General features: G+C 40.5%; 1 protein-coding gene across 1 annotated transcript in view; it reads right to left on the reverse strand.

Moving 5' to 3' along the window:
• The window catches only part of TMEFF2 (transmembrane protein with EGF like and two follistatin like domains 2), a 174,732-nt gene that overhangs the window by 73,730 nt on the left and 73,241 nt on the right, over positions 1 to 27,761 (reverse strand). The window lies entirely within an intron of this gene.

Raw genomic sequence — 27,761 nt, forward strand, 5'->3', positions numbered from 1 at the left:
GACATCCATATTTCAAACAAGAGACTACCACAAACATTTTTCCCCTTACCTGGGATAAACACCACAGACCAGAGATACATGCGCTTACTGAGAGAAGAGGAGAGGAACGGGGGAAATCAATGTATGTGCTTTCCCATTTCAACAATATTTTTTTCTCAAAATCATAATAAGGAAGGAGGCAGCAACACTGAGCCGGCAAACTCATATTAAGCTGCACTGCTTTATTCCTGGAAAAATTTTAGGAATTGATTGATAGTATAGCACAGTGATTTACTTTTGTCTTTTGCGGTCCGTGTAGGTGAAGATCTTGTGAGGAACCCAGGGGTGTATGCTTCCCCAAGAAATGTTTGGAAAATATCTGACTCATGGTGCTATCTGGTCTATTCCAAAGGCAAAAGATTTGTCTCTTCAGAAGTACTGTTATAAGCCCTAAGGACTAGTCATCTCTGGCAGGGATGATTTAGCACTGTCCAGATTGGGGAAAGAATGCCACCAGGGACAGAGAAATCAATCCACCCCTTCTTTCATTTTGCTGGCAGAATTTTCTCATGGGCCCCCTTCAGCACAGAATTGGACACAGGGATAAAAGGTAAAATTTCCAAAAGTGCCTACATAGGTGACATAGGAGTCTAAGTGCCATTGAAATTCAATTTGAAAATGTTACACTGGGCTTTGAATTCAGCCCTTAATGTCCCATAAATTACATGAAGGAACTGAGGGAAGAATATGAATGGGTAAGTTGAGAGAGGTACAAGTGGACTGATGGATAGTTTTAGTGAGAATTCTTGTGAAATGATCCAACAGAATGCTATAGATGTTTTTATAAAACAGTATAAGTACTGAGAGCTGTGGACAGGTGCTTTGCAGTAAGACACAATACATAAAGATATAACTCTTATAGTAACAGAATAATTAGCTCACACCAGATTTAAAGTAACAACTTTGATTGTCATCATCTGCATAGAAATTCTATGCTACTTACTTTTAATGTTTTCCTTTTACTATTTGTTCATTCAGATTTTGTACAGTGGTGCAGATTTACTGTAGGATAGAGATTTAGGCTCCAATCCAGTGAAGCACAGAAGCCCCTGTATAGCTTTAAGACCCACTGAAGTTGATGGGATTAATCACTAGAGCTGGTCAGGAATTTTCCAGCAAAACTTCCACTTCCCATCCACCTGCCACCATCAAAACTTTCCGGGGAAAGTTGGTTTCAACAAATGTTTTGACTCAAAATTTTTTTGAAAAGTTTCTAAGTTGTCAAAAGATCCTGTTTGTAAAGGAAAGGTATCAGTTTTCTGGTTCAAAATGACTTTTTCTTAAAAAAAATCAGTTAATTATAGCACAATTTTAAAAAAAATTCTCAATTGAAACAAAATGTTTAGAAATGACTGAAATGAAATAATTTTATTGACTGATACCAGTTCTTCCCCCACCACATCAGATATTTGGTTTATGAAATTTTTCACAATTTTGACTTTTTTATCCCAGTTCAGGATGAGAAAATTTTTCCAGAATCTCAAAAGTTTTCATGGGACAGGAAAACCATTTTGTGCCCAGCTCTACTCATCTCATTCTGAAAGTTGCTGGAATGGTACTGTAGTACTAGAATTACACACATTTTAAGTTTGTATGGGCGGGCACCAAATTGGTTTGTCTTTCCTCCTAAAGTGGTGCAGCACAAAACGATAAATGATTCCAAATTATTGCAAAGTAGTTTTATGAGGTAGGTATTCTAACCCCCCAAAAGAGGAAGGGTAGTTAGGGAGCTATACCTAGGTGCTAGCCTGGATTTTGGAGACTTTCTACTCTGCCACAAACTCGCTTTGTGACCTCGCCATTCAAGCCTAAATTTTCAAAGGGGCTAGTGATTTTTTGGTGCCCAACTTGAAACACCTTAAAAACCTGATTTTTAGAAGGGGCTTGGAAGAAAAATCAAGCTCTTTAAAGAACTGGTCTTCACTACAGGGAGATCGATGCTACTGCAGTCGATGCAGCAGGAATCAATTTAGCGGGTCTAGTGAAGACCTGCTATATGGATGGCAGAGCACTCTCTGGTCGACCCCGGTACTCCAACTCTCTGAGAAGAGTAAAGGAAGTCAACCGGAGAGCATCTCCCATCGATTTAGCACAGTGAAGACACGGGGGTAAGTCGACCTAAGTTACGTCGACTCCAGTTATATTATTTTCATAGCTGGAGTAGCGTAAGTTAGGTCGACTTACCCCCGTAGTGAAGACAAGCCCAAAGTGTCTCAAGTTGAGATCCAAAAATAGAGGCACAAAAATTACTTGCTACTTATGAAAATTTAGGCCTATTACTTGTCTTTGCTTCAGTGCCCCATCTTCTAAAATGGGGTAATAGCATATTTCTTTACCTTGCCGTGGTGTTGCAAAGATAAATACATTAAAGGTTGTGAAGCCCTCAGATACTACAATGATAGTAACCACAGAAGTACCTAAGAGAGAGAGTCTCATATGTTTTTCCTGTAGGCTTAACAAAGTCAAAGCAAACATTCATACTTTTTAGATCTGAGCTATTCTAAAGGAATTTCCCATCAAATCACTAATCTAAATTATATTAAAAGGAAATTTTCAACTAAGGTGACTTTTGGGATATAAAAGAAGGAAGTTAACATTACATCAATGGGGGCTTTTTTCCTGCTTGTAGAATTGTCGTAAGTTTATTTATCTTTATACACACACAACTTCAGTTTTAAGCAATCAAGGGAAGCTAAAAAACAACAACAACAAAAGAAAGCCAACCAAACAAACCCTGGATTTCTGCTCCAATGAGTTGTCACAGTTGAAAGAAGGGTCCAGAATGGTGTTTTGATGTTTTCTTTAAAAGCTCTGGGAAATTTAGCTGATCTAACCAAGTTTGATTTTTAATGGTAATCTATTTCTTGGAAAGGGCAGTTTTTGGCAGCCAATCTTGGCAGTGGTCTTGTGGCTAAGGCACTCAACTCCAGCTCTCTCTCAGACCAGTTACAATTTCCCTGCCCCACAGATTCACCAGCTGTAAAATGGGGATAACTATACTTTGCAGTATAGTTTGTAAAGCATTTTGGGATTTCCAGGTGGAAGGCACTAAATAACAGCCAAGTATCATCTATCTCATAACTGAGCATTTGTAAACATGCCATTTGTCCCAGTTTTGGAGGGAGAGAATCTATATTTTTAGCAAAACATCTTTTGTTTTTCTATTCTGTTGCTCCAAAAATCACTTTTATTGTAATTAAAAAGGTATGTCCTTATTTTACCTCCACATTTGGCCAGGAACTTTTCGCACTGTCTCAAGCAATTTAATAGCTATGTAAGTCATTTTTTAAACAATTCATGTAATTGAAAGGTTTAATATTTTGAATAAAAGGAGATGTTTTAGGGGGGAATATCTTCATATAAGTATAGCACAGCTCTTAATTTCTGCTAGAAATGAACAGGTAGCTCTTTTATCAAAGAAGCCATGCATTTGGCATTCCAGAGACAATGTACTAATGGCACCACTGAGACTCCGAGCACCCAACCTTACACATTCCTGATTAAATGGCAATGACTTAGCCTTTCCTCATTTTTCTGCTTTCAGTGTCTACAGAGATGGCTGATCTTAATTAGAGCTATGCAAATAATGGACTTTGCAGCTGGCTGGTAATTTAATTTTGAGCCCCACTGAAAACAATTTTTTTTGAAATTTTTGTTTGACACAAAGCAAAGCTTTTCAATTAAACTTTATGCATTTTTTATATTTACAATTTTTTTAAGGAAATTGCAAAATGAAAATATTGGAATGTTTTGTTTTGAAAATGTCAAAATTAAACATTTTGATTTGGGTTTGTTTTTTTTTTGCGGGGGGAGAAAGGGGAAGTTTTGACATGAACAATTTGGTGAAAATTAGTTATATTTGCAAAATGTTTTGGTGTCACTGAATCTACATTTTTCCAGTTTTGGCTGAAAATGTTTGCCTTGGACTATGATTCACATTTAAGATGAGTTTTCTCTCACTTTCTCTTTCCTGCTGTGCAGATGAGTGGCCTTGATAAAAGCAGACATCTCAGAAAGAGTTATTTTCTCTGTATTTCCTTCTGCTATTTAGCTTCAGGACTGGTAGATGTTCACTTTCTAAGGTGACTGCTTTTTTTCTTTGCTGCACTAGCTAGTTTGCACTTGCCTTCGTAGCTCAACTAAACAAATCTTTACAGAGGAAAATGAATTAGACATAAGAAAAAAAAGTTTACTGCTGCACTGGAAAAAAGCTATCTTGTCTTTTAAAAGTGAGTTGCTCCTGGTAAAAATAAAAGGGCTCTTCGCTCTGCCATAACACACACAATTCTTATCTTATTAGCAAGTTTAATACAGTTGAACAATTCCAGAGGACCACGGGATAGCAATGTGGTAGGGTACTTGTCTCAGGGGAGCTTTAAAAGCCAGAGCCAATCTCTTATTATTAATGTAATGCAGAACTGCTAAGGAGCAAGTTCCTTTTTGTGTTAGCATGATTAGCAACTTCCAGAATGCAAGTTACTGTCACACAAGAAACATGCTAACATGACTTTAACACTATCTGAAAGTCACTTCAGAGACAACCTCAATTTCCTCAGCAACAGGGATTCTTAGCTAGAGATGCACAAAACATAATTTAGACAGTCAATGGACTGTGGTAACCACAACAAAACCCCTATTTTAAGCATCTGGCCCTCTTCTGGCAGCCTCACTGCACTCAGATCAGATAGCTGTGTTATCAACAGGATCTGGGTTGCTTGAATCTCACACAAGGGAGAAACCAAATTTGGAAAGATTTCATATTGTTTTTGTTGCTAAGGAAACCACTTTGTAAGCATCTACATTGTCAGCATATTTGTTTGACGTTGTGCCTATCTGGCTTCCAGAATAATGGAAAAACCCCAACCCATCAGTGGAAACTTCAACCTTCTTTCCAAATCTCAATTTTATGTAAAAACTTTCAATTCTTTCAGTCTGTGAATACTTCTTTCAGGCACCTGCACATATAGGAAATCACACTCTGACTTTAAATCCAACCTGCCACCACATTATATCCCATGAGGGGTTTAACGCTCTGGCAGGTCTGATATTTACCTAAAAAGATACTAAATAGCGGTGCTTGAACTGCTAGATAAATCTTGTTAAGTGTTCTTCCAACAGGTAGATTGGTAGGTAATCAAATATGCTTTTATCTATGCCTTTTGGAAACTTGCTTCCATCCACCCCTTCACAGCAGCCACAGTGGAATTGTTAGCCCTGGAGTGGGTAGCAGAAATTCTTGACTTCAGACGCAAGGGCCACATATTGGTTAAATGACAAAGGGAGCAAACATTCTCCTCTGATGGATAGTGCACAGGGCAGTCAGTGTCAGAGGAGAAGAGGCACGGTGGGTTACATGAAAGAGAAAGCAATTAAGTGGTAGCATCCCCCGCAATCACATAGCTCTGCAGCTGTTAAGATACATTCCATATGTATAACTTTGAAAGCAGTCAGATGACCTCCAAAGAGTGGTTCCAGTTTGCAGAGGCTTATTCAGGGTAATGAAAGTTATTACAATGCTATCCCAAGAATATTTTTAAAATATGTTGTATAAATACAACAAATACACACATTATGAAATACTATCACAGTATAAAAAATATGTGAAATATAGGTACTTTGCATTATTATGGTTACATTCCGACTTGTGTTATGTAATCTGATTTAGATTACTGTCTCTAATAACCTAAATTTTAGCTTGTTAAGTACAAAATAATGCAGTTAATTTAATATAAAACAAACCATGAGAAATTGCCTTGTCTGTCTTGGATTGGGAACCTCAATACCTTTTTGTGATTACTTGAATCACTTAGTGGTTAGGTAATACAATCATAAATATATATTTTTTTAACAATTTGCTCCTGTGCTATGGAATTTTGAAATCATGGAAGGCTAATTCCTTTAAATGGAATTGGAATTATCATGTTAAGTATTGCCATACAGTAGGTAAGATTAGGGAGAAAGAGAGAAACAAATAGAAGAGTAAGGAAAAGACAGTGGGCATGATTGTCCTTCAGCCTATGCACTCACAAAAGACAGCCCCCCCCGACCTTATGCTACTGCACATGCTGCCTGGTTCTTGGGACTGGATACTCATGGCTAAATGGGTACTCTTTGTCTGCTGTGGGTAGATGGACTGAGAGTGGGTGGAACCTTGGTTTCACTCACTGAGGTGCTAGCCAGTGGAGCAGAGTTGGCACTGGGAAGAAGGAGGTTGTAGTAATTTGCTGTTGGTACAGACCCACAGCAAGTTACTATACCCTGAGGAAAGGGCAGGGGGTGACGCTGTGATGCTTCTTGAACGTTATCATGGGATGTGCTCTTGTGGCATACGTTAGCTTGAAAGATATTTTGGGACCGTTGCTACCACCTTTACTCATGATGATAGTACCTTTGTCATGTAGTTTTCTGACTGAACTGTTCTGCATGAACTGTGGGTGGTGGACTCTACTACTGTGAAGAAGTAAGCAGCAGAAAAAGACTCGGAACATTGAAATATACTTCCTTTAAAATTTACCTCCACTAGCAACTGCATTAACTTAGGTTACAAGGATTCCCATACCACCTGCTGATAGGGGACTATGATAGTCTTTCAAGGCTGGAATAGGTCTCTGCCTTAGCTAAGCTCCTAAGCTAAACTAAGTCTCTTTCAGGACGGGAACAAATCTTTCAAGATGCCCAGGCTTCCAGTTAAGCCAAGCATCCAGGCTAACTACCGTCCCAGGCTGACTGGCTTTTTCAAAGCTGGGCCAAGCTCCTTAACCCTGCTGCTACTGGACACCACCCAATCAGCCACTAGTCTCAGTAACAGCCTACTTGGCCACAACACTATTCCAGAGGGTTGGTAGAATTTGGTAAGTCAGCAGTATTACCCAGATCTTTAATTTTCTTCACGTGAAGAAAATATCTAGCAATAAAGCCAGTCAATATATAGGATTGAAAATGCAGCACCCATAGTGATGTCTACTCTTCTGTTAGACTGACTCATGTACAGAACCTGAATGGTATTCTTAAAAGCTCCCCAAATTTTAGATAACTTTGTTTTTCAACTTTGTGTTTGTGTGATAAAATTGAGGGCAGCTTTTTACAGAGGACTGAACTAAGCAGAATAACTTTGAACTACAACAAGTCTGAGGAACAAACTAACATCTTGGTAACGTGCATAAATTACCACATAATTAATACTTGCATACCAGACTTGAATGAGCTACCTCCACTGAATGTCACAGTTCTCTTTTGAAGAATGGGAAGAAGGTCCACTGTTTTATGTCAAATCCTCAAACCTAGACTTTGCCTTTCTTCTTGTCTAGTTTATGTGCCAAATTCCACCTGCAATGCTCAGATAGACTTGAATGATAAAAGCTGTTTACAGTGCATATAAAGGCTTCCAAGCTGTTGTTTTCAAGTTTTATTTATGCTTCATAACTCCTCTTATTTTCTTCTTAGAAACCTTGTCATGACTTAAAGAAGCATTTATTGGCAAGAGAATACTAGTAGCTAACATAACATAATCTAGAAAGTGGGGGGAGAGTAACCATTATTCATTCTGGATACAGCAGCTTTGAAAATTGCTAAAGGTCTTCAGTGAGTGCTACTGGCCTGCTATTAAAAGAGCAGTATGGGCCAAATTATGCCTCATCAGAAGCAATGGAGCACTAGAAAAAGGGAGCAGGTGCATTTCCTGAGCAGCAGGGCCTGGAGCCATTATGCCTGCATGAGGAATAATAATCCAGGCATGTAGAGAGCAAGGTGGTGAGGAGAAGCTCTTTCTGCATGTTAAAGGCCTGATTCAAATCCCACTGAAGTCACTGGGAGACTTATCATCAATGCACTTTGGATCAAGCCCTTAAAGAGGGCCTGAGTCTTGGTTTCATCACCTTACTCAGACATCATCCTTGTGTGGCTACTAGCACTGAAGGCAGCCTTTCCTTCCATTGTCTGTTCAGCATAGACAAGTTCTGAGTACCCCTTGTGCAGGTGTGTTGAAAGGGAAAGGGGTCCCTGTGCTCACCCCAACTTCTAGCACACCTGTAATTAGAGCGACCACAATATACTTGGGATGTTATACTCAAATGTATATGTGGAAGGCTAATCTGATGAATATTAGTTGGTACTTAGCTAGCATGACTCTTCTTCCAAGATGTGTTCCAACATTAATGATCACTCTCCACAAAACACTGTGAGGCACTTAGGCAAGCATTTTAATCCCCATTTTAAAAAGACTGGAATATCTGAGGCAGAAATTTGAGTTTCCAGAAATGGCTTCTAGTTTTGCTGTTTGTTTTTATAGTGACCAATTTCAGATACCATGGCCACAATTTCCTAATCTGGGTGCCTAAACCTAGCTCCCTTAATAACACCTCCACCACCTACAGCACTTCTCATCAGTGGATCTCAAAGCACTTTACGAAGGAGGTCAGTATCATTATAAGCAAACTGATCTGAGGAGCACCTCTAAACATCCATTGAAGAGGAGTACTCAACACCTCTGAAAATGAGGCCTTTGGTGTGTAAAGTTGGACATCCAAATATTGAGGCACTCAAAATCCGATTAACAGATTTTAAGGCCACAAGAGACCACTGTGATCTCCTACATAACACAAGCCTATGTTAATTCCTGCTTTGGGTCCAATAACTATGCTTGGACTAGATCATATCTTTCAGAAAAATATCCAATCCTGATTTAAAAATTGCCAGTGATGGGAAATTGTCCACGATCCTTGGTAAATTGTTACAGTGATTAATTAACTCCACTGTTAGAAAATTTCATCCTATTTCTAGTCTTAATTTGGATTAGAGTTTAACTTTGAAAATCTGTTCCTGAGTGACTTGCTCTAGGGTCAGAATCAGGATTAAAATTTAGGATTCCCTGGCTCTCACTTCAATGTTCACTCCACACATCACTTTATAATATTAGAATCACACATACAAATCTATTGCATTGTACAGCAGTTACATTACCAATTGTGCACGTGTATAGAGGAACTATCTGACACAAAAATGTTAATTTAAAAAAAAACATTTTGACTTATTCTATCAAGCAAAAGAAGGGAACAGAAGCTAAATCCTCATGCTGAGCTCAAAGAACATACTGCAAGCCGCATGTTATGGGAAAACCAAGTGATCTACAAAAGGGATAGTATCTGTTGCTAAAACCTTTTGAGATAGCTCAGGATTATTTATTCTATTGCCCAATTGTCATAAATATAAAGGGAAGGGTAAACACCTTTAAAATCCCTCCTGGCCAGAGGAAAAATCCTTTCACCTGTAAAGGGTTAAGAAGCTAGGATAACCTTGCTGGCACCTGACCAAAATGACCAATGAGGAGACAAGATACTTTCAAAAGCTGGGAGGAGGGAGAAAAACAAAGGGTCTGGGTCTGTCTGTGTGATGCTTTTGCCGCGGACAGAACAGGAATGGAGTCTTAGAACTTAGTAAGTAATCTAGCTAGATATGCGTTAGATTATGATTTCTTTAAATGGCTGAGAAATTAAGCTGTGCTGGATAGAATGGATATTCCTGTCTGTGTGTCTTTTTGTAACTTAAGGTTTTGCCTAGAGGGATTCTCTATGTTTTGAATCTAATTACCCTGTAAGTTATTTACCATCCTGATTTTACAGAGGTGATTCTTTTTGACTTTTTACTTCTTTTAAAATCCTTCTTTTCAAAAACTGAATGCTTTTTCCTTGTTCTTAAGATCCAAGGGTTTGGGTCTGTGGTCACCCGTGCAAACTGGTGAGGATTTTTACCAAACCTTCCGCAGGAAGTGGGGTGCAAGGGTTGGGAGGATTTTGGGGGGAAAGATGTTTCCAAACAACGCTTTCCTAATAAATAAACCCAGATAAACGTTTGGTGGTGGCAGTGGAAGTCCAAGGGCAAAGGGTAAAATAGTTTGTACCTTGGGGAAGTTTTAACCTAAGCTGGTAAAAGTAAGCTTAGGAAGTTTTCATGCAGGTCCCCACATCTGTACCCTAGAGTTCGGAGTGGGGAAGGAACCTTGACACCAATTATTTACAAAAAGGATTTCACTGCATACAGAAGACAAGAAAACACAAGAAAACACAACACAGCAGACCCACAAAGACATGGGAAGTAGTGCAGGACTAAAAATCCCATAAAATTTAGAGATGCTTCTTAAGAATTTATCTCAGCAGCAACTAATACGTGATCTCTCTTACAGAAGAGTAGGAAAATTATAAGTAAAAATGATTTATTATATTGTAGCCTTCTTTTCTACTGTTGAAGGAAGACTGTAATGAAAGCTTGTTCTGGAACATTAAACCAGTGTGCATAGCGCTATGTCGACAGGAGAGCTTCTCGTGCTGACATGGCCTCTGCTACTCACGGAGGTGGTTTTACTATGTCAATGGGAGAACTCTCTCCCACTGGCATAGAGCATCTTCACCAGATGCAATGCAGCTCCACTGCTGCAGTGTTGTATCTGTAGTCATGCCCTTAGTGATCCCACCATATGCTTGAGCACTTTCATGACAGACTTGAGTAGGTCGAAAGGGCAGGGGACAAAGTGAGAGTACTCTGAGGAATAAGTGGAGAGAGGCCAATGGAATTTGCCAAGTTAGGGTAAAATACCACAAACACCTTCTACACAGTGAATAAAAAACAGAGTAGAGAAATAAAAGCCCAGATGCTGACAATGACTTCATTCTAATCACTAAGTCTTTCTCCTGAAAGCACTAGCTCCATCAAAAGCTGCAAAGTGAGAACGATGAATGGGTGTGAAACATGGGGTGGGCTCAGGAGTGGCCTTCCTCCCTCCTCCCAGAAGGCTGGCAAAGGTTCAAAACAACATTATGAACAAAATGAAAAAATGGTTTCCGCATCGGTAATAAGTCTGACATGTCTTGTTCTTCTATCCTGCTGTCTAATTCTCTCTCAGATACAAATGTATCCCCCCCCCCCCGGCCCATACACATGCACCAACAAAATTAATAATTACATTACAAAACAATTTCTGTAGCAAATTCAGGACTTGATCCAGAGCCCTTTGAACCCAACTGAAAGAGTCCTATTGATGTCAATGGAGATGCCCTGATGTAACTGAGCAGAATACCACCAAAAGTTTTCAAATATACAGTGTGCAGCAAATTGTAATGCTGAGCAACTTGGGAGCACTTCAGTGTATTAAGGATCCATGCAGGGTTGCCCAGTCCTGGGGTGGATCAGACAGGTATGTTAAAGGACACAGAGGGACTCTGCAACTGTGGACCAGTCAGATCCCAGAGAGCTGCAGAAAAGGAGCAGGAGATGATACACATACTTCTCTGTCTCCCTAGGCCCTGCAGACCTCGCCCCTAGGGACTGTAATAACCTACACAGAGCCACCTGGGAATGCAAGAAGGACATTGAGGCCCGGGGCAGGAATTGTCCTGTTTGATGTCACCCACTGTTGCCATGATTTTATCATGAGTTGCCCGTTATTTGGTGCTCTTTGACTCATGTGAATATAGGAGAATCTTCACTTCTTAAAATAAGTTCCCAGCCATTCATGGCAGAAAAAAGCTTGAAAAATGTGACCCAAGTGTACTCAAAAGGCAAATAAAAAGAACCCAAAGGTTATTTATTAAGGAAGAAGTAGTGGGATAATGGAGAGTTGGGTTCCTTTCCCACCTAATTGCTTGGGGGAGAAGGGATATCTTTGTCTTGATGGGTTTTTCAGGCACCACTTTGTTTCCTCAGCTGTCATCCAGACAGAGAGCCAGAGTCTCTAATGTAGAGACAAAGGAGGAGGCATCAACTCCTTCCGATGTGTTCCCCACTGCTATATGCAGAGGGAGTGGGAGTGGCTTTTCAGCCACAGAATTGCTCCTCTCCTACCATTGCTTGATACTACCCTCCTATTTGTTGTCTCACTGTGGGGATGGTTTATGGACCTGTATGAACATGTGGGTCGGCAGTCAGGATGTGAATCTATACAAACACACACCGGGTGTTCTCTTTTTGTACAGTTATAGCCTGTTGGGAATGGCTTTAATTCTTAAACAAAAGCAGTCAAAGGAAGGCCTATAAAATTTATTCTAACGCTATTTGCTAGTTTCTGTTACACATTCACCCCCCTTCCCCCGCACAACTCTATTTAAAGTGCATTTCCTAAAAATTAAAATATAATCAGCCAAGACCAGTCTCTCCTAGCAAATATAGGTAATGGTGTTTCAAAAGAAATAGCTCATAGAATAACACCCTAATAGAGGCTTTTTTGAATGCTGACATGAACCAGCAGTGATTATAGCACCCTTGCGCTGTCCCCCTGCACAATTTTATTGTTGCCTTGTGTATCTGGGATGCCAACTTTACAGATTTATGTGAGTGTAAAAGGACCGGAATTGACAGCATTTGCCAGCTTAAGGAAGAGGATCATTTAAATTTGCCAAGAGCTGCCTCTCATAAAATATCTTTGAGCAAAAAGCCAAGTAGCATGGGGAGACTATTCATCTCTCTCTTGCATTAATTTTATTTTAAAGAGAAATCTCTTCCTTACAGGAGAATTTTCAATGAACAAATGCAGCAGTTGTAAACATTCACATGATGCTGCCAAGGTTGGCAGGCTGCAAATTAGAATAGCTTTTCTTGCGCCACTCCCCTGATCTTGTCCATTTTGATATGCCCAGCAGTCTGAGTAGAGGTAGGCACCTGCACACTCTCCTTCCCTTATGTGCTAATGTGGAGGCTAAATACTATAGTACCTACAGTAAGGGGCTGGTATTTGATGTCCTACACCTGACATAGAGTAGATGAACTCTACATATCAAATTTACACTATGAAGCTCACATTTATGGCAGATTATTTTTAAAAAATGCTGCATTAGATATGGATGCAATAGCAGAAATCCAGATAAACAGCACCTATTTTCTCCTGAAAAAACAAACAAACCAGTAGTTAACTGGATATACCCTTACTGATCTCAGGCTAAAAACACGTATCCCCCTATGATCCAAAGCAAAAGGAGTGGCACTTTCACTTGTTCCTAGAAGACAACAACTAAACCAACCCTGAATTTAGTACATGTGCTAACTAAGAAAGGACATAATCCGTGAATACATGAAGGCTAAAATAAGAAAATCACTCCTTGGTTGAAATGGCTTTCAGACTGTAGTGTGCATGCTGGCCAGCTTCCTGCTTGGTCAGAGCACTAAAAGAAAACTTGAATGTGAACCCTTCTGGCCATTCAACTTTCAAGAAATAGAATACAAAAGACAAATAAAACTGAAAGAGCTGTCCTAACATGCACTTGGCAAATACTTCAGTTTTAAGGTCTTTATCTGTGTGCTATTGATTTAAATCTGTGTATCCTTTTGAATATTAGCATGGCTAGCGAGATAGCAACATCATACATAAAAATGTTCTGTATTCCAGAACAGATGAAAGTCCCAGTGGTAAAGGAAGATTTAGGTATCTCTGAAGATTTCTTATCACGGTGCAACATAACTCTCTAATGGTTCAGTGCCTTGGAGGGTCATCTGAGATCACTTATCATATAAATCAAATAGGTGGCAGGCTATAAGAGAAGAAGCCTATAGCAATTTCACATCTTTGCTCCCAGCCATCAAATCTATCTTTTAGGCTGACTATAGAGAAGATAATATGCCATTCCATTTAAACCATCCAGGAAACCCAATATGGATATTAACCAATTTTAAGATGCTGCTACTAGGCTTGATTACACTATGATTCACTTAGGAAATGACTGCTTTTAAATCCTAAGACTAGGTTGCAGACATTGGACTTGATTCTAATGCACACTAAGTCCTCTTTATACCACTCTGGCAATGTAAAAGGGCCTCAGAGTGAGTGTAAATACAACTTACGCCCACTTTAAGGCTCCTTAAAGTCCAGAGTTAAAAGGTGTACCAGAAAGGGCTTTCTGTAGTCACAACTGAGGGCTGGTTTACACTAGGAACGTACATTGGCACAGCTATGTCTCTCAGGGGTGTGGAAAATCCACACCCCTGAAAGATGTAGCTGTGCCAACCTAACCCCTGCTGTAGACCACACTAGGTTGATGGAAGACTTATTCATTGACTGAGGATGGGTAGAGTACCACAGTAGTCAGGAAACCAGAGGAGGGGGACAGAGTCTGACTTCACTTCTTAATAGTCAAGAGAATGTGGGAGTAGGGGGAGAAGGATGTTGTAGGTTCCTTCAACCAACAAGAGCAGAGGAGTGGGGTGAGCAGATTCAAATTTACCTGACACCTACAGTATCAGTGAGATGCTGACATGAAAGATGGATCCCTGGGAAGGGAGATGAACAGCACTGTCAAGGTTCCTCCCCCACTCTGAACTCTAGGGTACAGATGTGGGGACCTGCATGAAAACCTCCTAAGCTTACTTTTACCAGCTTAGGTTAAAACTTCCCCAAGGTACAAATTAATTTTATCGTTTGTCCTTGGAATATCCACTGCCACCACCAAACTCTAACTGGGTTTACTGGGAAACGTAGTTTGGACATGTCTTTCCCCCCAAAATCCTCCCAACCCTTGCACCCCACTTCCTGGGAAAGGTTTGGTAAAAATCCTCACAAATTTGCATAGGTGACCAAAGACCCAAACCCTTGGATCTGAGAACAATGAAAAAGCATTCAGTTTTCTTACAAGAAGACTTTTAATAGAAGTAGAAGTAAATAGAAATAAAGGAATCACCTCTGTAAAATCAGGATGGTAGATACCTTACAGGGTAATTAGATTCCAAACATAGAGAATCCCTCTAGGCAAAACCTTAAGTTATAAAAAAGACACACAGACAGGAATAGTCATTCTATTCAGCACAATTCTTTTCTCAGTCATTTAAAGAAATCATAATCTAACACATACCTAGCTAGATTACTTACTAAAGTTCTAAGACTCAATTCCTGGTCTATCCCTGGCAAAAGCAGCATACAGACAGACACAGACCCTTTGTTTCTCTCACTCCTCCCAGCTTTTGAAAGTATCTTGTCTCCTCATTGGTCATTTTGGTCAGGTGCCAGCGAGGTTACCTTTAGCTTCTTAACCCTTTACAGGTGAGAGGATTTTTCCTCTGGCCAGGAGGGATTTTAAAGGTGTTTACCCTTCCCTTTATATTTATGACAAGCACCCTGGCCAGAATCCCAGGTGCTGGGGTCTGAGGCTTGCTGGTAACACCTTTCATATCGGTCTCTGCAAGTAAGTTTGGTCCCCTAGCTAGTGGATGTCTGGCAAAGTTTTCAAGCCCTACATTAGTACATATTTACAATAAGCACAAAATGGATCCCATATTTTATAGCATAGCCCTCCCTTCCATAGCAAAATACCTATGTAAAGTATAGTATCCAGCTTCTTGAGAATGTCTTTCATCCTGAGTCATCTGACAAACTAAAGTAACTTATGGTTCCATATTTCTTTCCAAACATCCACGTATATCCATTTTAACGACAGGACAAGGCCCTGCACTATAAATGGCACCATTGTTTATTGCGCTCATCACTGCAGACATTACACATTTACAGGCTATGCATACGTAATGTATGTGTCTACATCATAAAAATCATTAAGATTGGCACCAATGATGGTAGCGTGATGGGCAGTGTTCACTGGTGGCATGACCTAGTGGTTAGGGGTTTAGGCCTCTGCTTGCCATGACTCTCATCTGTCTCCTGGGCCACCATCATGCCCTGTGACTGTGTCTGTTATGGGGGTTGACCCGACGCTCTGGTCAGGTCATCAGTCAAATTTCTCTCTGGTGTGACAGGGTTCCAAGGAACATACAGGGTCCATCTACTGACCCTCATGGGTGTCCAGTCCCAGCCAGGGGTTTCCCTTCCTTCCTGCCCTCAGGGAGAGTTTAGAAATGAGGCTTTTCATACCCTTCTTAAAAAGGGGGGTTGGTAGGGGAGCCTAGGCCCACCTGCTCCACCGGGCCTTGGCCCAGGGTCCCAGATAAGAGGTACCAATGTCCAGCACCCAGGAGTGCCTTAAGGCTGCCTCCCTGGGCCACTTCCTGCCACCCATTCTCTTGCCAAAATCGTACAGTTTGCATCGAAGTAGTAAAAGAAAAGACAATAACTGAACCATCAGTCCCTCTGGGCTTAGCAGGCAGGCTCTTTCTCTCCTGGAGGAGATTACTGCAGCGCCCTTTTCCAGGAACTCTCAGGGTAGGTCCTTCCCCCTGCCCTGTCAGGGCTCTTCCTAGCTGTCTGACTCTCTTTTAAGCTGGAGCATGCTCTGCGTGTGCAGCTGGGCAGGGTTGCCCGGGCCCAGAGTTGCTCCTTAACCCATTCAGTTCCAGTGGAGGGTTTATACACTACATCACAGGGAGTCTCAGCAGAAAGGCAGAGAATTTAATATGTATAGATACTGAAATAGCCTCTTTCCTAGAAAGGCAGCAGAACTCTAGTGGGGAAGCTTGCACTGCTGGGGCCAAACTGTTCCAGCTCTCTGAGTAACTTGGGGATTTCAATTTTCTGTCAGGAATCACCAACCCTAAAGACTTAAATAACAACTCACTGAAAAACCCCCAAACCCCTACCATTAAGATGAGTGGCGTAAATACTGCATGCCAAATCCAGCCCTCGTGGGAACAATGGAGTTCAATCCAGTTACACCAAGGCTGACATTTGTCCTCGATGTATAATTTTACAGATGTGTTTGTGGTACACAGGGAAGGACTTCGATAGGACATCTAGTCCAGTGCTCTGCTCTAGGGCAGGATTATTATCCAGTCTAGACCATCCCTGACAAGAACAGGTTAGACAAACACCTAAAAACCACTAATGATGGAAATTCCATAAACTCCCTAGGTAATTTGTTCCAGAGGTTAACTACCCTAAATCTCCCTTGCTGCAATTTAAGCCCATTAGTTTTTTTCCTGTTCTCAGTGGAAAAGGACAACAATTTATCACCCTCCTCTTTGTAACAACCTTTTATGTACTTGAGGACTGTTATCATGTTTCCCCTCAGTCTTCTCTTCTCCACAATAAACAAACCCAGTTTTTTCAATATTTGCACCTAGGTCATATTTTCTAGACGTTTAATCATTTTTGTTTCTCTCCTCTGGACCTTCTCCAGTTTGTACAATCTTTCCCGAAGTGTGGTGCCCTGAACTGGACACAATACTTCATTGAGGTCTTGGAACAATTATTTCTTGTGTCTTGCTTACAACACTCTTGCTAATGTATCCCAGAATGCTATTTGCTTTTTTTGCGACAGTATCACATTGTTGACTCATTTAGTTTGTGATCCACTATAACCCACAGATCCTTTTCTGCAGTACTCCTTCCTAGCCTGTCATTTCCCATTTTGTATTTGTGCAACTGACTGTTCCTTACTGAGTGTAGCACTTTGCATTAGTCCTTACTGAAGTTCAGCCTATTCATTTCAGACCATTTCTCCAGTTTGTCAGGATCATTTTGAATTGTAATCCTATCCTCCAAAATGCTTGCAACCCCTCCCAGCTTGGTATTGTCTGCAAACTTTATAAGTGTACACTCTCTGCCGTTATCCAAATAGTTTATGACAATATTCAATAAAATCAGACCCATGTCAGATCCCTGCAGGACCCCACTCAATATGCCCTTCCAGCTTGATTGTGAACCATTGATAATTACTCTTTGAGTACAAAGAAAAGGAGTACTTGTGGCACCTTAGAAACTAACACATTTATTTGAGCATAAGCTTTCGTGAGCTACAGCTCACTTCATCGGATGCATGCAGTAGAAAATACAGCTTTGAGTACACTTTTCCAAACTGGTTGTACACCCACCTTATAGTAGATTTGTCTAAGCTATGTTTCTCTAGTTTGTTTATGAGAAGGTCAAGTGAGATAGTATCAAAAGCCTTACTAAAGTTGAGATATACCACATCTCCTGCTTCCCCCATCCACAAGGCTTATTATCCTGTCAGAGAAGAATATTATGTTGGTTTGACATGATTTGTTCTTGACAAATCCATATTGACTGTTACTTATAACCCTATTTTCTTATTAACATTGGCACCAATGATGGTAGCATAATGGGCAGTGTTCACTGGTGCCATGACCAGGTGCTTACCATTGATTATTTGCTCCATTATCTTTCTGAGTACCAAATTTAAGCTAACTGGTCTATAACTCCCTGGGTTGTTCTTAATCCCCTTTTTTAAAAATGTACTGGACATGCTCTAAGTCAAATACTTTTATCAAAATAAACATGCCTTGGTTGTGCCATGGTATTGAGAAGTAAAGACACAACTATAGACAAAAAGCAGATGCTAAATGGATAATAGTTTGCAGATTGAAAGCATATCATGACCGGGAAACTAAGGTGGAAAATGCCAGTTGGAAGCTTTAGCAAATCCACTTAAGAATCTAAATGAGCTTTTCAGCCACTTATTACTGACTGATTTAAGACTGCTAGCTTATGCATAGGAAATTTGTGTAAAGCATCACATAACTGATCAGCAGCCAGCTAACAATGAAGCAAATGCCTCAAATATTCCATTATTATAATGATGAAATAATCTGGCTCTGATAACTGTAATAACAGTAATAACATTTTACAAAAGTACCCTTATCTGCTTGAATAGAAGTTGAGATAGGTGTGCCTCTATAAAATCAACTGAGGAAGTATGCAAAGGCTAATTGCCTGATGAAGTCAACTTATTTCTTCCCCTCCCCTCCAACAAACACCTTTTCAGGTGACCTAATATTATGAGAAATTATAATCATTAAGGATTGATCATGCTAATATAATTTTCTGGATGGCTTATTAACCAACTAAGACATGTTTTTCTCTATTTCCTTTCATTAGCAACAGCAATAATTAGGTCAGGGTAGAGTAGCAAAACTGATCATAAGATACTGCCCAAAGGGATGGAGAATGTACCATGGACATTTAGCATTATGCTCTCTAAACTCTAGATACATTAGTTACATTTAGTAACACTGCTATTTTTTGCCTTTTATAAAAGGAATCCATTAACTTAGATAACGTATAATAGAGGGTCATTTTTGTCTATTCCAAAACTGAATGGTTTTTCTTAAAGTTCATTACACAAAATGAATCAAGACAAGAAAACATGATTGTCTCGAATATCTACTGATAACATGTCCTTTCCTTATTTCAGTGTCGACTACCAGTCTCCTTGTGAAACCAGCATTTACAAAAGTGAATGAATGGCAAGCACTGGCTATGAACAGTAAAAGATTGTTATTCTGTATCTTTATGGATTATGAACCCAATTCTCTCAGAAAAAAGACTCTCCCCTAACTTAAAATAAGAAATCTAAGCAGCATAGCCAAGTAGATGGACATCTGGGTGGAATTTCAGATAGCCTTCCTTCCCCTATCAAAACAAACCACTGTAGTTTCCCCCAGCCCCTGGGGGATAGGAAGGGAGCACCACTAAATCCCGCTCTGCCCCCAGCTCCACCCAGGCCCCGCTCCCGGCCCCAGCCGCGGTTCTGGCCTTGGCCTTGGCCTCTGGCTCCCTGGCTCTCTGGCCCCGGCCGTGGCTACACTCCTAGTCCCGGCTCCCAATTCGGACCCTGGCCTCAGCTCCAACCCCTGCCCTGGCTATGGCTCCGCTCCCAGCCCTGCTTCCCGACTACAGCTCGGAGGGTGGGGGGTGCACGGAAAGATTCCTTTATGGGTAATGGGGGGCATGACAGAAAAAGTTTGGGGACCACTGACCTACCCAGTGCATCCCTATGCAGCAATATTTCCCACATATGGAAACAAATACTACCACCACCCCACCTGACGTGGAGTTTCTATGAACGACTTCTTGTTGTATATTCCTCCAACACAACATTGTACACATCATCTTATGAAACTAATAGCAAGCATCAGCATTTTTGTACCACTACACAACCCAGCTAACAAGGGAAGCACAAGTAAGCATAAGATAAGCAAAGACAACACAATGATGATGATTTCCCACCCACAAACTTTCAGTTTTTCCCTGAGCTCACTCTACATTTAAGCAGTAAGCAGCTTTCCGTAGATAAAAGCATTAAAAAGACCTGCAAAGAGTTGACATTACAAACTTGGCACTACTATGTCATGCTGCACAAACAGTGAAAGGGAGAACCTGCCAAAATGAAAGCCAGAGCTAATATGAAAAGCATGAAACCAACATATTGACCTTATTTAAGCCCAAACAGCTTCACACTAGGATTTTAACAAAAGTTGTAGAAAACATTCTTTATTCCACACATTGTAAAATGTTATCTTTCAATATTCAATTGATTTTCTAGCTGCAAGCCCCCTTCTACAGTTGCAAAACCCAAAGTAATGATTATATCAGTCATTGATTAATACATTCAACTGTGTACTTGCTTTTCATGCATCTGTGATCATTTCCATATCATTACCCAGGATGCCTTGCACTTGGATTTTGTTTTCTAAATAGAGTAATATGTTTAGAATTGCCATTTTTAAACAAAATATTTGAACCAAGGGATTTTCATTCTGCATTGTCTTATCTGTGCTCCTAGCAGCTAATAGACCAGAATAGCAAATGGAAAAAAATCTCAATATGCACAACTAGCAGTTAGGAAAGAAGATCTTTTAAGAAATGCAATTATGAAGGGATTTTTTGAACACTGGAGACAGAGATAGATTTGATGAAAAAGTACCTTAGGATAGAAAATATGAATCAGAAACAAAGTAGTGCATATAGAACAAGTTTTGTTTTCCTATCACAAGTACATATTAGGGGAAATATGGGTTCTTCAGTACTGAAACCACTGAAGACATGAGATACAATTGAAAGTCTTTTATGAATAAATTATTTTTGCAATTAACTTTGCCCATGACAGTGCCATGGAACACAGTGAATGAAAAGGTTTTTTTCCCCCTCAGTTTCCAAATAATTTTCTACTGTTTAATTAGAAAGCTTCTCTACAGAAGGGAATGTGATGGAAGATTAATTCTCTATTTTCTCACCCACTGTGTCACTACACTCAAGTGGACAATATAAACCCCAGTTGAAAAATGATGAGGGTTGATTAAGCATGGAACTCTTTTCAATCAGTTGACTCCATGTATTGTAGACCTTGTTTCAAAATGACAGAAATAAGTTAGAAAATGGTATCTCAGTAACATTGTGCTAGAGAGGAATGATTATGTGTTTTCGGTGTGTGAGGGTTCACTGCAATAGCTAATGGTACCGAACAGTCTAATCAATAAGAAAGAAAATGTTAGATTTCCACAAACACTGATGTTTTAGTTTCTCTCCTTTTGATCATTAATAATTATTCCCCATCTCTTTTAATATCTACATTTTATTTTATCTCTTATGCCACATGTCCAACTGTAATTCTTTTAAAAATGTTTCCCTGCTGGTTAACATTCCAATCTAGGAAAGTATCAAATTATTACACAAAGGGCACAAACTAAATTGGTTTTTAATGAACAATGAACAGAATAAACTTGCCCCTCAGGATACGAAATTTCACCCAGGAAGTCCTATTGCCATAAATCATGAGTGAATCTTGGCTCAATATCTCAATATTAGTTTTTGTTTCAGATTTTGTTTTTAGAACAAAGGGAAAGAAACCCTACATAAGGGACATAAGTTTCTGTCCTCTGCGCAGAAAAGCAAAGGAAGGAAGGGTAAGTAATTTCTCAGGAGCCTAATTTATAGTATGAACATACATCAAGAAGAAAACGTGCTTGAGCCATGTAGGGGAGGAAGTGAGACATGAGGCATAATATCGATAGAAGGGATTGCTCATTGGTTAACCGGTTTTAGTGAGATGGAAGTAATCTATACATATCTCCAGGAAAGAATGAAGATCAAAGCAGGATGGAAATGCTGTACTATTGTTTTCTAGAGCCCAGGAGAAAAAGGAAACTCCTTTTTATGCCTCATTCTGGGCTGAAAACATAGCTTCACTTTATTTTGACCCAACTCCTTCCTGCCTGTTGGCCATATCCTGAAATCTTTACTCAGTATTACCAGTCCATACTCATGCAAACTCCCACTGAAATCCAGGGGGATTTTTCCTGAGCAGAAACTTGGTAGAATCTTCAGGATATGGCTTACTATTTTAAATTATTTTTATAGCAGTTGTGCATATGATGTATGATGGTAGTCCGTTCTGCCAAAGGATCAATATTTCCACAAATAACTGGTATAATAGTTGGTTACCATACTATGTCTCCTCTAAATTCAGAGGACTCACATTCTACTAGGAACTTTTTGGACAAGACTACAGTGCCACTTGAACCTCTACTTATGATACGACAGACTAGTGAATCCTCTGTGTTTTCTTTTCCTCCCATAGACGAAGAAATTCTCTCATTCTTTGGACATACCTGAAACAAAAGCTTGCCCCAATCCACCAACTTCTAGCTGCATTGCAGCAAGATACTGCTAATTTGAGAAATGAAAGAAAATCATATAAGAATTTATTTCTTCTAGGACCCAGGCTGCAAAAACTCACGTTCATACGGGTAAGAAACTTCATTCCCAAAGGTTAAAGACTGATAATGAGATTTGTCTATGATAGGAGAAATCCAGACTTTACCCGTCCAGGTTTAGCCTTGTTGATTATAATTAGGCGTCTTTCTGTGTTCTTCCAAAAACAAACTCAACCAAACCAAGTGAACACCTGTGGGCTTATTCTGGCCATGCTCACTATTCTGGTGGCATACAGAGGTTGTAAAGGCACCACATGGGGCTGCTTAAGGAGATCTTCTGTGGCACAGTAGCAGCATAAGGCCATCACAGCAAACCCTCTATCCCCTTCACAAGCCACAGCACAGAGGATGTGCTAGAGGCAGGTGCAGCAGAGGGGTAAAATGTGCCCCACTCTATATGCCCCACTGTGGAGCAGCCCAGAGGCAGCCCTGGGGAGACTACAATAAATTAGAGCAGATCCTGCCTGCTTAAATTTATGTTGGGAGCCACACCAGCTGCAGCAGTCCAGAATCTGGGTGGTACAAGAGGTGGCTTGAGGTACAAGAGGTGGCTCTTGTTCCACTTCCCCTTGAGCTCGGTTTTCTTGTGTTGCGCTCCCTGTTTGTTCCAAAAGCTTCCCAGGCTGTGGGGTTTTCAGATATTACTCACAGCTATACGGGTACATTAGGGCTTGTTTGTTCTCCCTTCTTTGTGCACTGTTGGGGTGAGCGAAGAGTTACAGTTTATTTGAACAGTGGTAACACAGCCTCCCAGAAAGGAAATAGTAAATGATGAATAGGAGGTCCAGACATTTCCATCTGTCACATCTCATAAGCATGCATGTGCCAAGTGAATGCTTGGTCACAGTTGCAAGTAGCTGTTAATATTGAAAAGCAGAGTTCCAGCAAAAAAAAGAAAAAAAGCAATTTAAAAAGGTCTTAATGATGAAGAAGGCAATTTAAGAGACTGTGTGCATTGTGTGACTACAGGAAGATTTTTCTTTATTTAGTATTAAATTAGCCTTTTAAGATGACTCAACCTTTTTAACTCTGTTATGGCAAAGTGTGTGTGTGTGTGTGGAAGCTATGTTTAGAAAATGGTCAGTTGAGTAAATCTCAAAAATGCAATCTGTATTCAAGATGCAATTTTTCCTTCCAAAATCTCATGGAGAATGACAGAAAAAGACTCTGCTTTCATTCTAATAAAAGAAGCCTGGTAATACATTTACCTGAACAGGGTGCTGGGTCTGAACCAGGTCCTATCCAGGTCAGTGGGATTCTTTCCATTGCCTTGGATGGAATTAGGTCAGGCCCTTAGCGAGTTGTTGAACAGTTACAACAAACAAATAAGAATCAAGACAGCCAGTGATTCAAATTCCAGCTGAGCATCAGGTAAATCATCTGAACTCTAGGTGATAAAGCAAATCCTCATGGACAGTTGGGTGAGAGCAGGATTTCAGTGCAAATGAGAGATGAATTGAGAAGAAATCACCTAGAGATGAACTGAGAAGAAATCACCTAGAGGGCCATGTCAGGTCCTATGGAGGGTAAATGCAATAAAGCAGTATGATCCCAAACCTACATACACCCACGACCAAATATATACCTGCACAAAAGGAGAGAGCGGCCAAGGAGAGAATGTGAGAAGTCAGCAGACAGCAAATCTGTGGATATCTGCGGACCAGATACGGATACCAATTTTGCATCCATGCAGAGCTCTAGACATATCCATCTCTCTAAGGATTTTCTACAGAGCGTGTGATGTACCTCCCTCCCAAAATGCAATGTAAGTAAGGCATTCAACAGGTACTGGGCTAAATTCTGTCCCCAACTGCACTGGTGTAAAACAAGAATAACTCTATGACGACTTCACCAGAACAACTCCAAATAAAGTGGAATTTGATCAAAAAAGCAAGTGCTGCTTATGGGCCAGTTTCTGCAATCTGGAGTAATCCTGAGTGTTGCGTAAGCAAATAGCTCTAATGACTTAAATGGGACTATTTCCCTAAGTACTACTTGAATCAGGATTGTGGAGCCTGACCTACAAGATATATTAACTACCCCTACTATTCCCTCAGGCTCAGTGACCCTAGAGTCTTTTCATCAAAACCTAATGAACAAAATAAAATTATTCAAAATGTAATAAAAGGTCTGAGACCTTCTGTCACACGTCTGGACGGCAGAAGTTTTATTTCAGCCAAAGATTACGTTAAAGCTTCTCTTAGATAGTCAGAATTACTCAGTCCTTGTCTTGCTATTTCCATGTCACTTAGTTTTTTATGATCCACGAGAAATTTGATTTTGTTTGTTGCAACTGGCATGAGGGGAAGAGGCGCTTTCTTTTTGGCTAGAGACAGATCCTCAGTTGGTGTAAGTCAGGTCCCTCTATCTGCTTCAATAGAGCAGCAGAGGATCTGGTCCTGAATGTTAACCATGGTCACTTGGAAGAAATCTGAAAAATGTAGATTAGAAAATGATGCAGATAGGTATGTTTCTTTGTGGAGGTGCTTTATTTTCAAAGGTGGATTGTATAACATTCACGTTTCACGAACTATTGCTTTCGTAGAAGTTATTTTGTACTGAGCTTTCATAAACCATCCTCTCACTACTTTGGGGAGATTACATATGAAAAAAGACGACAATGATAATTATCTCAGACTCTGCAATATTATTTTCATGTTGTGAAGTATATACAGGGCACATAACTTGTCACCTCTTTAACCATACAATGAATAGAAGAATACACAGTTATATAAACACACATAAATCAGTCCTCTGCAAGTTACAAGTGCTCTAGGGCTGCCATAATTTACTGCTTGTGCCCGCTCTCATTCTGTTTTGAATTCTGTTCACAGGTTTTAAAAACAGACTTTTTCTCTAATGAGCGTTTATCCTCTTTGAGAGGTGGACACGGCTGAAGTGTGCAAACGGAAAAGACGATTTACATGCTGAGATTAAGGGAGATGAACAACTGCAGTTGAGTACAGTCTATTGCAAAGCAGACCACAAACTGGACTGCATACTGTTCCTGGTGTACTATACACAGAGGTGAAAGTAAGCTGGTACACCGCGGTACGGTGTACCGGCAAGAGCCAGTGCACCGTACTGGGGCAGCCCGGCTTCCCCAGAGGGCAATTTAAAGGGCCTGGGGCTCCCAACAGTGGCTGGGAGCCCCAGGCCCTTTAAATTGCCTCCAGAGCCCCACTGCTGGAGCCCTGGGGTAGCGGCTGCAGGGCTCCGGCAGCTATTTAAAGGGCCTGGGGCTCCCCTGCTTCTACCGCCCGGGCCCTTTAAATAGCCACTGGAGCCCCACCGCCGCTACTCCAGGGCTCCGGCGGCTATTTAAAGGACCGGAGCGGTAGAAGCAGGGGAGCCGTGGGCCCTTTAAATAGCCCCCGGAGCCCCGGGCTGCTGCTGCTACCCCGTGGGGGGGGGGCACTTACCTTACAGGGTGGGCTGGGGCTGGCTCTGACCCCCTCAACCCGCCCCTTCCACCTTAGGCCCCGCCCCTTCCAGGGGCCAAAGCTGGCCCCAGAGTACCGGTAAGTCACTTGACTTACTTTCACCCCAACTACACACAATACATGAATTACACAGAATGATTTCAGAATCAGGTCCTAGGCATACCACTGTAGAACATTAAGAAGCACATCGGGAGGACTGATCCATATCACTGGTTTTGGGTAACAACAGCAAATGTTTCTGGGGAAGGCTACATTGGATTATCCTTATTGTAAATTCAGAGAACTTCCTTTTACAATCCTTAAGGATTTTCTATCTTTCAGGAACCTTTATGCTCCATTGAAGTCCCAGATAAAACAGGACTATCCCACAGGAGTAAACATTACTCTCTACCTGTCCAAATAATTTCCTCCCTGAATTAATGTGTGAATACATTAAAAAATAGAAATATCTTCTTTGTGATACATTATTTGCATTTCTTTTTCTTACATTTTTGCATGCCAGTTCTCCATTATTAATTTAAATGAAGAGCATGTAAATGGGGTGTTGGAATGAGGCACAAATATAGGCTTTTATTTTGTCATGCATGTGTGGTTTGGTTTATGCAAATCCTCACAAAAATAATTGTTCATTTAATGGCAGTCACACAAACACTTAAGTCTACCCCACAGTGAATGCCTAATTTCACATCCACTGTATGTTTCGCAGATATGCTTGCAATGAATGCTTTTAGTAGGAGTTTGCATAGTACTTTATTTAATGCAATGGTCCATATGTGTGTATTAAGGGGAAAATAATGATAGCTGTTTTCTGATTGGTTTAAGCAGAGGAAGGGACTTTTGGAGCATCTTCCATCACATAGCTGATGAATAAAAAAAAAAAAAACTTCAAAAAGGGGGTGGGGAAGCTTTCTGTAAAGTCTCAATCTCTGTAAATATACAGTTATAAATAACAAGGCGTAGGGCCTAATGGGCCTGGTCCGGAGAAGAGAGTTGTATCTGCTCAGCACACTACATTCAGCTCTAAGGATCAGGGTAAATATTCCCAACCCGTACCTTATGGGCAGACAGTCTTTCCCTCTGAAGAGCCCAAAATGCTTCATAACATTACTAGGTCTACTTTACAGAAAAGGAAAATGAGGCCAAGAGTCCATGAAAGAGGAATAGAATCTTGGTCCCGCGAGTCCCAGGCCTCTGCTGTAAACTGGTAACAATGCCTTTTCTATCATAGTAGTAAAAGAACACAGACAATAACTAGAAGAATTTAAACAACGTTGTTTCTTCTCTTCTACATGTTTCTCTTTTGCTTGAAGGCCCCGGCAGGACCTTCTTTGAGAACCACAGCCCACGCACGGGGCTGTCTTGAGTCTGGACAGTACACAAATTCCCAGTTGTCTGAACCTGGGCTGGCTGCCCAATTCCAAGATAAAGATAGCTGTAAGAAGATTGCATAGGGTCTTGCTTTGTAGTATAGTAGAATCCTTCCTCTACCTTCAGAAAGTACTGTCAGGACATCAGTAATGATGAAATATGCTAAATTAAGTATTTATATGTAGAAAGTCTAGAAAAATGTCAGAACGGGCTGAGGGGCAGCAATGCAGCTGTGGGGGGCATCAGAGAGGATTACAGTTAAAGCTGAAGACCTGTGCACATCTCCACCAGATGCTCTTTTCAGTATATAATTAATGCAATACATGTAAGTTAGTCACTTTGTTAACAAGTTCAGATGTTTCTCTCCCAATTGCTTAAGCACCACAGGTAGTTAAACAGAGAGCAAATGCAGGAAGTTGAAAAGAGCAGGTACCATGGCCCCTGAGTCTCATTAGCTCTAGACAGGTCTGTTACAGGATTAGAAAGCCATCGTTACTTTGACAATCAGTTATTAATCTGCATTTTAAAACTAGTGAGACT

This window comes from Chelonia mydas, chromosome 11 (assembly GCF_015237465.2).
Source record: "Chelonia mydas isolate rCheMyd1 chromosome 11, rCheMyd1.pri.v2, whole genome shotgun sequence".
In the NCBI taxonomy this organism is placed as follows: Eukaryota; Metazoa; Chordata; order Testudines; family Cheloniidae; genus Chelonia; species Chelonia mydas.